General features: G+C 35.7%; 1 protein-coding gene across 5 annotated transcripts in view; it reads right to left on the bottom strand.

Moving 5' to 3' along the window:
* The window catches only part of DLGAP1 (DLG associated protein 1), a 905,535-nt gene that overhangs the window by 741,159 nt on the left and 147,320 nt on the right, over window positions 1-17,056 (bottom strand). For all 5 annotated transcript variants that reach the window (XM_032421264.1, XM_032421262.1, XM_032421263.1 and 2 more), the window contains exon 2: window positions 16,755-16,911. The gene's annotated coding sequence lies outside the window, so the exon portion shown is untranslated. The remainder of the gene's footprint in view (window positions 1-16,754; window positions 16,912-17,056) is intronic.

Consider the following 17,056-nt stretch of genomic DNA (forward strand, 5'->3'; position numbering starts at 1 on the left):
GTGGGTTTTTCATAGATGGCTTTTATGATATTGAGGTATGTACCCTCTACCCCTATACTCTGAAGAGTGGGTTTTTCATAGATGGCTTTTATGATATTGAGGTTCCCTGTGCCTCCTGGATTTTGATGCCTGTTTCCTTCCCCAAATTAGGGAAGTCTCTGCTATAATTTTGTCCAATATACCTTCTGCCCCTCTCTTTCTTCTTCTTCTGGGATCCCAATTATTCTAATATTGTTTCATCTTATGGTATCACTTATCTCTCAAACTCTGCCCTCATGATCCAGTAGTTTTTTATCTCTCTTTTTCTCAGCTTCTTTATTTTTCCATCATTTGGTCTTCTATATCACTGATTCTCTCTTCTGCCTCTTTCATCCCAGCAGTTAGAGCCTCCATTTTTTATTGCTCCTCCTTAATAGCCTTTTTGATTTAGACTTGGTTAGATTTTAGTTCTTTTATTTCTCCAGAAAGGGTTTCTCTAATATCTTCCATGCTTTTTTCAAGCCCAGCTCGTATCTTTAAAATCGTCATTCTGAACTCTCGTTCTGACATCTTACTAATGTCCATGTTGATTAGGTCCCTGGCAGTCAGTACTGCCTCTTGTTCTTTTTTTGTAGTGAGTTTTTCCGTCTTGTCATTTTGTCCAGAGGAGAATAGATGAATGACAGAACAAAATGCTAACAGGGTAAAAACGATCCCAGAAAAATATACACTAAACAAATCAGAAGAGACCTGTAACCAGGGGAAAAAAGGGGGAAAGAAAGAAAAAAGAGAAAAGATAGAAACTAAAAAAAAAAAGAATATGATCAAATATGATCAGGCTGGTGAATAGATCAGTGCCCCACACTAGTTTTTGGGCGTATTTTGGTTTGTTAGAAGAAACTGCCTCCCAAAATTTTAAGATAGAAAAGCTTATATATGTACAAAAATAAGGGTAAATATGATGAAGGGATGGAATATGACTGTAAAGATGAAAATTATAAAAGATTTTATAAAAGGAATTGATAAGATAGGAAGTTGGTTGAAAAAAGAAAAGAGAATTAAAAAAAAAAAAAAAGGAGAGAATGTGATCAGGCAGGAGACTAGAACAAAGCCATACACTAGAGATGTAGGGTATATTTTGGTCTGTTAGAAGAAACTGTATCCCAAACTTTTAAAGAGAGGACAACTTCCATATATACCAAAAATAAGGTTAACTACTATGAAGGGATAGAATATGACTCTAAAAATGAAAAATAGATTTTTAAAAAAAGGATTGATAAGATGTTGGTTGAAAAAGGGAAAAAGAAAATGAAAAAAAAATTAAAAAAATTAACTTTGAAAGACTAAAGAATCAGGGGGAAAAAAGCCATGAATTCTATGTGCTGTATTCCCCTAGCACTGGAGTTCTGCCGTTCTCATTGATCGGTAAACTTGGTCTTGGCTGGTGGTTCTTGCTGATCTTCTGGGGGAGTGGCCTGTTGCCATGGTTCCCAAATGTCTTTGCAGGAGGCAGAATTGCCCTGCCCTTGCTGGTCCAGGCTAAGTAATCTGCTTGGGTTTGCTCTCAGGAGCTTTTGTTCCCTGCAAGCTTTCCGTTCAGCTTTGGAGGATGAGAGTGAAATGGTGGCCCCCCAATCTCCACCCCGGAGGAGCCGAGAACTCGGGGCCCCGCTCCTCAGTGCACCCCCAGAGAAAAGCAGTCAGTCACTCCTATCTCCCTGGTCTCCAGCCGCACTCCGTGCTCACCCGGCCTGTGACTGAGCATTTCTATCTCTGGCACCCGACTCGTGTGGAGTCACCAAACCCAGCAGATCTCTGCAGTGCGCTCCCACGCTGCTCTTCCTGGGGGAGGAAGGGGAGTCTCCCCAGAGCTGCCGCTTGTTGGGTCCCTGCTGGAGGAGCAGTGGCCCAACTGTGCCCCGGATCATGGTTTATGACAACCCCGAGCTGAGAGCCCGCTCCCCGGCTCCGTCTTTGCAGCCGGCTTCCCCACTCCGATACCTGGGAGCTCTGCCACACTCAGGCACCCCCAGTCCTTCTGTGACCCCGAGGGTCCTGAGACCACACTGTCCCACGAGGGTTCCACCCCTCGCTTAGCCACCGGAGTGACGTCCCTCAGGGAGCAGACTTCTAAAAGTTCCGATTTTGTGCTCAGCTTCTCTATCACTTGCCAGAAGCGGCCATCGGATGCCCCCTCCCCTGCCGTCTATCTTCCCAAATATCACCTCGGATTCACTTCTCTGCACATCCTACCTTCCAGAAAGTGGTCGCTTTTCTGTTCAGAGAGTTGCTGCTATTCTTTGATTTCCTGTTGAGTTTGTAGGTGTTCAGAATGGTTTGATCCCTATCTATCTGAATTCCAGGGACCAGACGAAATTTAGGTTTCCTACTCCTCCACCATCTTGCTCCTCCCCCTCACCAAGGCTTTCTTGAAGAAGACACTAGAGTTCCATATTGAGGCAAAGAAAACTGGGAAGAGCAAGGTCTCTTTTCTTTGTTTTTCAAAAATGTCATTTTCAATTTGCAAGTCCATTAAGAATGTCCATCTTAAATCACCATATTTCAATAATAAAAAACTCAGTTTATCTACCTGTCTAAAAAAGGACATTATACTATAATCTTTTATATTTAGGTCTTAAAGTATCTTATATTTATTATTAATATCCAAAGTACTTTATTATTAATATCCAAAGTACTTTATAGAGCTTCTGATTAATACAGAATTTTTCATCAAGATATATCCAAGAGTCTTTTTCTTGTTTGTTTTTTTTTTTTTAATTTTTTTATTGTTAATTCTTGTTTGTGTTTTAATAAATTCCTAGCATCTGCTTGTTTTTCTAATAGTTACCTCTGTTATAACAGTTTAAAGTTCTAAATGCATCATCTGTGGAACAGCAAAGAACAGTAATAGTGTTTGGTATTACATAGCCCTTAACGCTTTTCTGTGTTTTTTTCTCAACATGGTGCTGTATTGTCTTAAATTTTCTTCTTCTGGGTAGTAAATTTAACCATTTGGTGGTTATCCTATTTTGCTACATGACAAATGTTAAGAATGTGAAGACTAAAAAGACAAAGTAATGCATTGCCCTGTTTGGAAACCAAAACGAATAAACCTAGCACATGAAGCAAGCCCTACTATGGATGCATTAATAAATCACATAAGGTCCCAGGAGGAGAAATTAATTTTACCTCTTATCAGTAGTTATCATAGGGTATATTATAGAAAGGTAGAAATACTTCAACTAAGTCTGAAGATTATGAGAGAAATCACCAGGAACAAATGGTAAGGAAAGATATTTTGGAAAAGGCTCAAGTCTACTTGGGTGCACTCGGGGTATAGCATTTCAAGGGATAGGATTAAAATGAGAAGGAGGACAAGTTGATAAGAGAGGTCATTTGTGCCCTTAAATCCCCATCTCATTTACATACTGTAGACAGTAGCCACTGAAAGTTTCCAAGTAGGAAAATCACATTTGAACTTTAGAAACAGAACTTGGTAGCAGTTGGAGAAATTTTCAGCACTTCCCACTCATCCATTTGTATCTTTACCTTCTTCCCCACCAACTTTGAGGCCAATCCATCCACCCCTGATCAGGTCTCAGTCTGTGAATCCCCAGATGGAACTTGACCCATCCCTGGTCTCTTCTCCCTCTACTTTCAACCTTGTCTTTGCCATTAACATTTCCTGGTAAGAATGTCATCAAATATTAATTCAATTCCAGAAGAAACACTTTCAAAAAAATAATGGAGCACAGTAGAAAGCCCTAGGGGCATTTCCCCCCTAAACACAGCATGCTTTGAAAAGAGGCAGTTATGAGAAGAGTGAGGTAGTGTATTATTGCTCATATTTCCAGTGTTTGTCCCTCCCATGATTTTAGAGCTGCTTGCGTCGTTTTAGCTGGTGGGCTAGGGGAAGACCACAACAACTCCAAATATGGAAGAAGATGCCTATTTGATGAGCTCTGTTTTTCTTTCTAGATGCATTCAAGCTGAACAGCTAAACCGGACCTACTTTTTAAAGGGTTTTTTTTGAATTAAATATATGTATTCTTTTATTATAGCTCAATAAATGATATATTCTGTCACAGTCTAGAGAATCTTAAAATTCTTTTGTTCTCTGGAACACACCCCCACAGTACATGCTGACTCTCTTCTTAGCCAAAGCAGTAACAAAACAGAGTAGGAGGCAAATACATAACGTCAGCAGGAGATCTTTCAAATGTGGGGCTTCATAATCAATGGGTCTAAGTCCCCTCCATTTTCTCTCCTGTAAACACCATCAACAGCTATGATTTTAATTCATCGTTGCCCTTATTTATAATGAATTAAAGTTGCCCTTTCCAAGCTTTAAGAAAAAAATCTGTGGTGGAAACCCTAATTTTACACACATGTGCACACGCACACACAAACACACACACAGAAATACTACTGCAAAAAGAAACTAAATGCCTTAGATTGAAATAGAAGACTGATGACAGAAATAACTGATGATTCTCAGATGTTGTTTAAAGGAAGTGAAGTGAAAATTACCAAGACCATTCCTCTCCTTTTATCTATTAGGTATTATGAAATTTAATGAAGTCTTTTTGAGTGCTAACATTAAAATAACCTTTAGAACACTTTTAACTCCAGAACTTCGGGATGGAAAAGTAGCTATTTTTGAACAAGCAGCACTAGATACAATTTAAAAACATGGTTATTAACTTTGTCATCATTTATAAAATATATTTTTTAAGTTTTATTTTATTATGTTATGTTAGTCACCATACATCATTAGTTTTTGATGTCAGTGTTTTCGAATAACACCCAGTACTCCCTGCAGTATGTGCCCTCCTTAATACCCATCACCGGGCTAACCCATCCTCTCACCCCCATCCCCTCTAAAACCCTCAGTTTGTTTCTCGGAGTCTATAGTCTCTCATGGTTCATCTTCTCCTCTGATTTCCCCCCTTCATTTTTCCCTTCCTTCTCCTAATGTCCTCCATGCTATTCCTTATGTTCCACAAATAAGTGAAACCATACGATAATTTAAAAAAGCAATGTCATCAATGCCTTTTTCTCCTCTCAGTTTGAGGACTATGCAGTTGAATACAGAAATCATTTTCAATAGGCAGAATCAATTCTTCATATTGTCGGCATTTGTATTTGCTATAAACTTATAGAAGACAAATATTAACATAAAATAAGTTGGTAGAAATAATTTACACAGGGTCAATCTGTGTTAGCCATAAGAAATGTTACATACTGATAAGAAGCAACTATGCAAAACACTTGGCAGCTCCAAGGCTGGGGATGGGGGTAATTTGCCAGTGACCTTTTAATTATGGTTAATAACAGCAGGGCTGCTTTGTATGGTACTGAGAGTTTATCACTAGCAACTTCAAAGTTAAAGGAACTTCCACCCCACAGATCACACTCACTTTAAAATCAGACTCTAAGAAAGGACACTAATGATTTCCAAATTTGATAGCATCCATTTGAACATGGAACCCAGCTTTTGAGCACTCCAAGAAAAGCCAGAGCAGAACAATAGGTCATTTGGGGAAAATATTAAAATAAGTCAGTTCAATAATTGGAAATAGAATTCAAAAACTGTTACAAGAACATTCTATATTTTACCAGTTAGGACATCTCTTGATTGTAGGTATTATATAATAAAATGAGGAGGTAGCAGGGAATTAAATATACTCTGAAACACTTTTTCATGAATATTTTATGCAGGAAACCCAATGTTTTTTGGCAATTCTATTTGTCCAGTTTCACTCTTCAAAGTTTTAGGTAATCAAAAACTTTTAAATTCTGGAATTTTTTATTCAATCTAGAAATCTAGTAATAGAAATTACTCCAGATTGTAAATATGAATCACCCTTATGTTCTCTTTAGAAAATCAAGTATTTCTATCTGTGCTTCATTGAAACATAAGCCACATACAATAAACATGCACAACTTAGTATTTGTAAATTATATGTCCTTGTATTAACACCACTTAGATCAGGATATGGTATATTCTTTACACCCCAGAAAGGTCCCTTGTGCCCATGGTAGTTAATACTACCACTCCATTCCCAGTTGCTAAAAACCATTGTTCTACTTTCTGTCACTGTTAGCTTGCTTTTCTCAGAATTTTCTATCAGTAGAATCATACGGTATGCAGTGTTTTGTGTTTGGCTTCTTTCACTTTGAAAATGATGTTGAGATGCATCCAAGTTTTATGAATTAATAATCTCTTCCTTTATAAAAGCTGATAGCATTCCATTCTATCCCTACTCTACAGTTTGTTTACTTCTCCACCAGTTGATGGGCACTTGGGGGTATTTCCAGTTTTTATTATAAAGTTTCCAAGAACATTTGAAACCAAGTCTTTGTGTAAACTTGTGTTTTCGTTTCTTTTGGAGAGATACCTAGTGCTGAGGTCATGAGCCACAGGAAAGTGCTTCTTTTCTTGGTAAGAAACTGTTTCACAAAGCAGCTGTACCACTGTGCATTTCTACTTGCAATGTAGGAGATTTCCAGTTGCTCTATACCCTTGCTAGCATGTGTTGTTGTCAGGCTTTCATTTTGCTCATCCTGCTGGGTGTGATTTCATTTGTGGTTTTCATTTACAAATATCTAATGATGTTGAGCACCTATTTATGAGCTCATTTGCCATTCCTTATATATTCTATGGTGAAATATCTAGTCAAATAATTAGGTTAAACTGTAGCGTCCTTGTCTCTACTAAGCACAATTTTTATCATGTTTTACAAATGTTTTCCCAGTCTGAGGCTTGTCCTTTAATTTTCTAAGTAGTGTATTATGAAGAGCAATATATCTTAATTTTAAAAAGTCCAATTTATCATTTTCCTTTTATGACAAATTCTTTTTGCCTCACCTCAAGTCACAAAAATAATCTCCTTTGTTTTCTTTTACAAGTTATAGTTCATTATTTATAGGTCTATAATCAAGATTGAGTTAGTTTTCTTTATAGGTGATGTAATGATTGGGGTTTATTTTTTTCCATAAGGATATGTAATTCTTCCAGCATCATTTATTGAAAAAATTAGCATTTCTGTATCAAATTACTTTGGCTCCTTTATCAAAAGTCAATGCACCATATTCATGGACTTTTTCTCATTGACCTATATAAATATACTTGACCCACCACACTGTCTTGATTAATGTATTATAATTTTCAAATGTAGAATATGGTAAGAGTTGAAAAATACTGTAAGCTTTTCAACTTTCTTTTCTTTAAAAATTGTTTTAATTATTTTTTTCCCTTGATCTCTCATTGGTCTTAGAATCACCTGGTCAATCTACTAAGATGTTTTTATGGGATTTCCTCTGTGATTACATTGAAACTACGGATCACTTTGGAGATAATAAAATAGTAATAGTGGTTTTCTAATCTATGAACAGAGACTACCTCCCCATTTACTTCTTTTAAAATTCCTGGTTATGGTTCATAGTCTTCAGCCTACAGATATCAAATATATTGTGCTCAATTTATTCCCAAGTATTTAATGTTTTTTATGCTATTATATAGTTTTTAAATTTTCACTTTCCAATTGTTTGTTAGTATAGAGAAATACAATTAATTTTTTGTGTTTCCTAAAAACTTGCTGAACTTCTAAAGTATTTTTTTTTGCACATTACTAGAGTTTTCTACAAAGAACATTGAATCATCTCTGATTAAGTTTCACTTCCTTTTCAAACTCATGCCTTTTTTTTTTCCTGCTTTATTGCACTGCCAATGTCCTCAAGTAAAATATTCAGTAAAGATGAGATTAGACATCTATGCCTTGTTTCTGATGTTAGGGAGAAAGTATTTTTCACTGTTAAATCTGACGTTAACCACAAGTTTTCTGGCAATGTCATTTTTCAGGCTGAAGAGTTTCCTTTGTATTTGCTTGAGTTTGTTATGGATTCTGTTAAATACTTCAGGGCAAATTAATTTTCTTGTGATGAGAACTTTTAAGGTCTATTCTCTTAGCAACTTTCAGATATGCAGCAAAGTATGATTAACCATAGGTACCATGCTATACATTATATCTCCATTACATGCCCATAACTTATTTTAATTGGAAGTTTGTACCTTTTGGCCCCATTCATTCATTTCACCCACCCTTATACCCCTCTTTTGGCAACCCTCAAACAGTTTAGGAGTGAGATTCTTGAACCAATTTGTTTTTAATAGTTTTAGAACCTCAATCCACCTATTACATTAAATATATAATTTGTGTTCAATTTTTAATTATTGTTCAAAGTCAAACACTACTGAGCTTTTAAAGTTCCTCATGGAGTTATTTACTGGTCCTTTGATTTTCCCGAAGACTTGGAGTATCACTAGGACTACTGCAAATTTCCCATAATTTAGACAAAGTGAAAACTCAAAAGAAAGTGTTTTTAAAAAGCATTCCTAAGATCCTGACTCAGAGGCAGGTGTGAAATGGAGAAATGGTATATTAATGGTTGTAATTGCTGTAGTTTCAAACTTCTTCCCACCCTGCCCTAAGGGAAATGGAAAACCTCTGCACTCTCTTGCATTTTGTAATCCTATAGAGTTGAACCCTTGTAGATTGCAATTGGAAGTTGATCTGTACGAACTGAGGCTGTAAAGACCCATCTCTAAACTCAGACTGGGGCCTTTTTGCAAACACTTTTGCACAGGAAGTCAAGAAGCTTCCTGACATCATCAAAGCAGGACTCCTTGGCCACATACCATAACCAAGAGATGCTTTTGCAGCAACAAATCAGGCCCACAAATCAAAGGAAATCCACAGGTTTCAAGCTGCTCAGTCAAGACTTGTGTTATCCCATTTCTTCTGTTCAACTTGTATGAAAATGGGATTAATGTGCTAACACTAAAAATGTCAATTGATACTTAAGTGAATTTAATAGCTTCATCTGTGACAACTTAGGTATTCAGTTAGAAATTACTGTATTTTTCATAAATGGGTGGCATCGATTGAGGGATTCAAAGAACATGATTTTTTTGTTTGTTTAATCAGAGGATGCGGTCAACTACAAAAATGACCACAAATTCATTCCCCCCCTGTATTAATAGTGACGTTACAAATCATCCCAACCAAAGTCAGTTGCTTTGGCCAATGCAACATTAGCATAGGTGATGTGAACAAAGTCTTGAAGAAGGCTTACACAGTGGAGCTTCCCCTCTGGATGCTTTTAATACCTGATAACCACGAGAAAAGGCAGAGGTCATCTTGCTGGAGATGAGAAGCACATGGTCCAAATCACCAGCCAACTGCCAGATCTGTTAGGCAGCCCAGGACTAGCAGCTCCCAGCTGATTCTCAAACTGATCTCATATCCAAGAGCTAACCTAGGAGATCAGCTGAACCTCACTCAGACCAGCAGAATTTGGAGTTACATAAATGGTTGTTGTATTTAGCCATTTGATTTGGGGTGGTTTATTAAACATCAAGGTTTAAATGATACATGATGGGAAAGTAATGTGGCTTTTAAAACAGTTTCATAGGAAAGCAGGGTAACATGGCTAAATATCATTAAGCTTAGATTACCAGAATTTGCTGGCAGAGAAACTTTTAAAGTTGTCAGAAGCTGAGGAAGTTTAGTTTTAAGCTCAACTTTAAAAAATAAAAATAAATAAAATTTGGGTAAATATAGGTAAGCAGAAAGAACTCTGTAGATGAGAATATTAATTTCAGCACAGCTGAAAAGACAAAAGGAAAATGGGACTTAAGAGCAAATTCTTACATTTCAGTCAATTTGACAGAATATATGAAATATCGTACCTCTAACTAGATTACTGGCTTTACCTTCAACCCAGGCCATTTGAGGTGACAGACGCAGAAACAGATCCAAAAGACTCTGATATTCCTGTCCCTTATATTGGTCCATTATGCCTCTGGGTTTAAGACCAGGTCAAAAGAAGAATTGGGTTGAGGTATTTAAATGAGGCCTAAGAAATGTGTTTTTAGAAATGCAAGCATTTGTTTTCATTAAAATAATCTCTACAGTCATGTAAGTCAGTTTTTATTTTATTACGTTTACAAAAGGGAATCAGAAGTGTATTTTAAAAACTTGTCATTACTCTTACCTTTTCTATCTCATGGTGCACGAAATATCATTGTTCTCCATTTAAAATAATAAACCCGCAATTTTGCTTTTAGATACAGGATCAGATTGTGCCAAATTGAGGATTGTTGCAACTAATTACTAATCATGATGAGTCCAATCAAAATGGTCATAATGGGTCTTAACAGTTCTGTATATGAGCTACAATTTCAATTAATGTGTTTTTCATCTCTACTGAATTTACAAAGTGCCATTTCACTCTTACTCCCCTTCAGATCATGGTCAAAGAACTCTGCAAGGAAGCCTATTTACAACTTCAGTCTATTTCAGTTTTACTATGGGTTTCATAGAGCTGTGCTCACTTTATGGGACTTCCGTCAGGGAATATTTGCACTTGCACTGAATGAGGTCTATCTTCTTCACGGATTTGTAAACTCCTTGAGCGCAAAGACCAAATATCTTTAGACTTACCAATTTATTCTCAGCATGGAGCTCAGTGTCTGGCATCTAGCATGCACTGAACCAATATTTGTTGAAAGGATGAATTAATGAAGAGATTTCTCTTTTGCATGCATGAGGTCTCAGTTTAAATGCTAGCAATGCAAACTGCTGAGGTGAATTTATCCAAGGGATAAGCAACAGCTGAGGTCCCAAACAGAAAAAAAACTTCATAGGATCAAGAAACAGAAAAACCAGGTGGAACCAAAGCTGTGTGGTCCATAAGGTGAGATGGGTTCCAAGAGGGAGTTAGGACATCAATTATACAGGACCTTCTAGGTCCTGGTATGAGTTTGGAGTTCATTCTAAGTGCAATGGGAGAGACTGCAGGGTTTATACAGGGTTTGGTAGGATACAATGCATGCGGAGATCACCCTTGCTGCTGCGTAGACAATGGAGTAAAGGTAGGCAGGGGTGAGAGCTAGGGAGAAGTCAAGAACTCTGAAGTAGTGAAGATTTTGACCTCTTTAGGTACATGCTGTAGATATGGAGAAAAGTGGATGAATGTGTGTTATTTTCTTGAGAATCATTAGGATACGTTTGACAGATAAAAGAGGAATTGAGCTATTTCCCTGGTTTCTGTCCTGAGCAACTGAGTGTCTGGTGTTCCATTCACAGACACACAGTCTATAAATGGGATGGAGGTGCACTAGAGGAGGAGTGGAGAAAACACAATCATGTGGAAATTTTTAAGTGAAACATTAAAAGTAAAAAGATGGAAATTTGATATCCCATGCAGGCACTAATAAAAAGCCAGAATAGCTTTATTAAGGTCAAATAAGATTTTAGAACAAGGAATATAACCAGGGAAAAAAGAGACATTTCATAATGATAGAGAGGTCAATTCATCAATCCTTAGTGGGTCTGTACATATTAACAGAGCCTCATATCACAAGAAGCAAAATTTGTTAGAACTGAAAGAAGAAGTGGACAAGTCCACAATTATAGTCAAGAAATACAGCCTACAGGGGGAAAGGGATGCTTCTTATAAATTATCTTTCCTAATCACATTTACTAATGAATTCACTCCAGTTTCCAATTTATATTATGGAATATACATAATTCTAACTGACTTCATCAGAACTGCTAAAATTATAGAGTCTTAATTATTCCTTGCATAAAATTTCTCTGACACCAGTGCTAGGGATCTCCAAATCTTCATGACTCAATAATCCAACAAGGGTTTATTATTTAACAAAAATAAAATACTGAATGTCAATATTATTTACTCTGAAGGCAATGTCCTGTCAATGAAAAACACAAATTATTGTATGTTAAGTGAAGGGAGACATGCTTTGACATAGTAAATACTTTGTGATGACAAGCCCACTAAAAATGCTTAACTTTGGAATTTTTTTAATTAGAAGATTTGAAAGACTTTTACACTTAAATTTCTTACATTAAAAGTTTCCATGTTACACCAGTGGCAATAGCAACATTCATGTGTACCATTTTTATAGAGCCTTAAAATTCTAGGACACTTCCAAACACTACCTCATTCAATTCCCACTCAGGGAAGTTTATTTTTCCTTAAAACAAACAAACAAAAAACTACATCTCAAGATGCCAAGAAAGGGGCCAAAATTCACAGTAAGTGAAGTCACCCAGTCTTCTGACTTTATGTCTACTGCTCTTTCTTTCACACAGACTTAGCTTTAGTGCAAATATAAAGAGGTAGAAGGTATTTGTGTACCCACCTTATTTTTTGCCTGACAACCAACAACTAATTATACTGTCATATTTTCAATATACCCATGTAGATCTTAGTAAATTTGCCAAGAAACAAACTAAACATTTTGCTGTTCCTAGACAAAATTGACTTTTATTAAAAAAAAAAAAAAAGGAAAAGGAAAATTCACTAGACCACAGTCTTCTTGAAATCATATTATAGGAGTGAACCTAAATAAGATTATGTATGAAATGACTCCTCTAGAAAAATTTCTAAAATATTGAAGACAAGTGGAGTTTCAATATTATTTAAGAGCTCAGGTGCATCTAAGTGTGCCATAAATATAATCTAGTTAATTCCAGACCTGTACGAAATTCTATGCTCTTTCCTGTCAATTCATACCAAGAATTATGAATTACTGCTATTATCCATATATTTTCAGGATAAGACTATGCAAATAACATAAGGAAAATGTGAATGAGGAGAAGTATCAGTATTCTTATAAAGTAGAAATAAGATTAAATAAGAATGTACACTAAGTATACATAATGTATTATATACTTTGAAAAACAAAAAATATCGTTAAGTACTAAGAGATTTTTGCCTCTGCAGATTTCCCAAACAACTTAAACAAGACAATTGTATTATCATTGAACACTGCAGTAAACAATACCAAATATGATTAGGTATTGACTTAATGAAAGGTCATAGCAATTAAAGTCGGCTTTAAATTTCTGTTAACCACCAATAACAACCAAATGTTTAGTGTCCTTCAGAACACTGGAGAATAGAATTTTTCTTCTCTGAAACTGACCTGGAATACATTAGATGTATGTAATCAGATACCTAAGTTTCCCCTTATGCCTTCACCATTCTACTAATCTACCCCTGGGATCTACTCCTGCCCAAGAATCAAAACAATCCTCAGAAACTATATGAGAAATAGGATAGACAATCTAGAAACTTTTAAAAAGTGGTATTAATGTTCTTGACATTGCATATTCCTGTCAGACAAAAAAATACAGATTTTTGCTCCTAACTTTGAAGGCAACTTTTTCTCAGAGTCTTTGATAGAATAATAAAGTGGAAAACATGATAAAATAGAAGGTAGTTTTGAATTTAAATGGATATAGGTTAGTCTCTATGTCCACTCCAACCACGCCTCTGTGCATTTCTTGGGGGTATGACTTTGAGCAAGTAACTTAATTCCTTGATCTTCATTTTATCCATAAATAAAACAGGAATATCTGGACTCATCTCACAAGGTCATCTCCAGATTTGGAGTAAAGTTCTTAGCATGCGGTGAACAATAAATATTACTTCCCTTCCCCAGTCCATAGATCTTAAAAAGCCACAAGATTAAGTATCTGGTAATGCACGATATTCCAAAAGCCAAAGTCTCCTCTGAGCACCTACTTTGGCAGTGGAGTGTTTCCAGTAACACGGAGTATTTATTTCTAGTAACACTGAGGTCACCTAAAACAGAGCCCCTGAACTTGGTAATGCTTGGATTCTAATGATAGGCAATGGGATTTCTGAGTTTGTTATTTATATCTTTGCACTATACAAGATTATGTTCAAGGATTATAAGTAGAAAAATACATTAAATATTTGGATAAACACTCTCAAAGATCTTATGTTTTAAATATTGAAGAAATATTTTACACCACTAAGGCTAAATGGTTTTAAACATTTGCTTTCTCTTCACTCAGAGTTTCTAACTTTCGTAAAATCACGGTTTCTAACTTTCGTAAAATCATAGAAGTACTTTTTATTCTGCTAAATACTATAAGTGGCTAGTAAAAAAAAAATTACAAAATTTGCTCTAAGGTCTAATATTGCCTTGCTGCCCTCTATGAAAGACCTAATGGTATATATAGTTGTAAATGCTTCAGTAAAATAATTATACTGTTCTTATAAAAAAAAAAAAACCTGGCTTAAGCCCAGATCATATAAAAAGGTAGATTAGATATATTAATGATTTACTGTATTGGTTAACCCAGTATAATATGCCATAAATCTTTATATGCATATTAAAAGATGGATTTTTTATTCTTGCTTGCTCATATAATTAACTTATTTTAAAACATCTTAAAAAAAACAAAAAAATGAAGAAAATCAAATGGACAGAAAATCTAAAAAAGTTTTCATTTTCTTGTCTTCAACAATTCATAAAGAACATCATCATCAATTCTACTACATAGTTTTTCATGGTCAGCATCAGGTCTCCACATGAGAGAAAGCCAAAGTTTTCTGCTTCCTAAATCTCACTGGTTATTTGAAACCCAGTACTGTACTATGGTGAATAATATCTGAGTCAGAATTGAGCATTAAGATTGGATTATGGAAAAGACCGGATTATGGAATCAAGTTCTAAGCACTCCTAGAGATAAGACTGCATATAAAGTTAGAAGTTTAGGTGGAGTAGGAGTAGAAAGTCATGGTATCCTGATTACCTAGTATTTTATAATTTCACAGATTCAATAGGTTGGGTCAGCAGTTTAAAGAGCAAAAAGTTACGGTTGAAATGGCTGAACTCTGCTATTAAGAATCATCAAAGTGTGAAGCAATTTAAAATAGAAGTTATGTAGTTTCCTCTGGAAAGAATCAAGTTTGGGAATTTTAAAAGTGGTTGTCCTTGGAGGTAATTTAGTAACATCATGAAATAAGATTTGCATTTAAATTAAATTTATATATTTTATGGGTATAAAATGATGAACATAATGAATCATGTTCAAGATTTAAACCATGACCTGAGATTTTGCATATATTAATATTTTATTAGCAATTCTGTAGAACATCCTGCTTCAAGGTCCACCAATTAAAGACAACAGCAGCAATCACACCAGAGGTAGATAAGAATGTATTTAAGAAGAATAATTACAATACTAACAGTAGTAGTATTAGTAATAGCTCACATGCATTGGGTATTTCTTTATCATACACTAGGTCTTATTACTCACAAAAAATTATTGTAGATAGATATTCTATTATTCTCATTTCAAAGATGAAAAGATTTGGAAGGTAATTGACCCAATATCAAGATGCTACAAAGTGGCAGGTTTGAAATCATAAAGTTTAAAATATCAAGAACCTTCAGAAATATAATACACGCCAGATTTTTTTAAAAAATTTCTATTCTTGAAAAATTTAGTAGTATCTTCCTATGGTTGACTAGATAAGACTAAGGAAAATTTAAGGTAGGAGAAATTACAGATGAGAAATTTAAGTCCTCAGAGAAAATAGTATTAAAATCAAGGACTAGTGAATCTACAAAAATCCTAATAAATGTTTGCACAATCACTTAAGTATAGTCTTTATTGAACACTTGTTTAAGACCAGTACTAAGCACTCTTTGTAAATTAGCTCTTTGGCCGAAGTCATGGCCAAAAGGTGGCAGAGTCTGAGTTCAAACCACAGATATTAATCTGTTCCTAAAGCCCATGTTCTCTGCCACGATGCTATGATCAAGGGACATTTACATGCCTTCAGTCTTCCCAGTTTCCATTTACAAGGTTTTGTTCACCAGGAAACTTTGGGGATATCCCTTCCCTACATTGCTCACAAGATATTTGACAACTTGAAAAGTTGTCACAGGTTGAAGGTGAACATGCATTCCAAGAGATCTAGTCCTCCAACTAAATATGCAGCATCTTTCCATTTATGTCTAAGAGGTACTGACTCACCTGGAATCTCAGGTATGTGAGATGCAGAATAACTTGCATGCTTGAGAAGCAAAACCTTTGGATGACCTGTATTTCTCAACATCTATCCACACAAGATAAATTCATGTCATGGCCAAAGCACTGTTTTCATCACTTAGCTTGTGTCCACGCATGGCAGCTACTGGAGTGTACTTCTAAGAGATGGCACATCACCTTTGCTCATTTAATTCCTCGCCAACCCACCCCACCCCCTGTCCCAGGATTGCCTGCAGTAACTGCTTCAATTCTGCCATCTGATTCAATTTTACTGTCTTTTTTCAATCCCAGTTCTGTTTTGCTAATTAATCCCAACCAGAGTGACTGGTAATTTCATATACTGGAGCAGAAAATGTTGATGTTGTGGAAAAGATATACAGAAGCAAATTTACATGCATTTGAAGTACAGGTAAGGGAAGCTCACAGTTAGGGAAGGATCTGCATAAAGATAATCTCAATAGGTACATTTTCATCACAACCCATTTCAAGGGGATAGCCTTCTCCATTTTACAGTTATTTTACAGCAATAAAAATAATGTAGATTGTAGCAATTACAGGTTTCATAAAACTGTATTGCAGTTATATTTTACAAGAAGAATGCTTGTCATGAAACTCCCCTTATACTAGATGTTAAGTCCCTATACTTTACATAAGTTAATAAAAATATCTCTAAATACATCAGCATATGCTTAGCTAATAATAAACATTTCCAGCCACATACCAATGCCTTTTTGTTGTAGACTATTTTTTCCCCTCCAACATGTGTCTCTTTAGTTATAACTTTCCAATTTATAACAAAGCAGAAATACTTCTGAGCAGGACATGATGTCAGATATCATCACCAAAGAGTAAATGTATTTTGAAACTTACCTGATCTTAGTGAGACGAGTTTAATCTGCTCCACAACTCCATTAATCTGAGATTATATCTGAGAAAACCGGATGTTTGCTGGTCCTTTCAACAGTGTCCCAGGAAGAGGTATGAGTAGTAATCACGGAAAGTGCTCCAGAGCACCATTCACAAGGTGCTGAAACACAGGGAGAAACAGAAAACAAGCACGAACCCGTTAACAGAGCTTTGTAGTTACTTATTATATACACATCAAACCACATGAATAACAGCCTCATCCTATCTTTTAACCAACAGTTCATTCGCAGGCTTATCTAGTCATC

This window comes from Phoca vitulina, unplaced genomic scaffold, assembly GCF_004348235.1.
Source record: "Phoca vitulina isolate PV1807 unplaced genomic scaffold, GSC_HSeal_1.0 scaffold24, whole genome shotgun sequence".
NCBI lineage: Eukaryota > Metazoa > Chordata > Mammalia > Carnivora > Phocidae > Phoca > Phoca vitulina.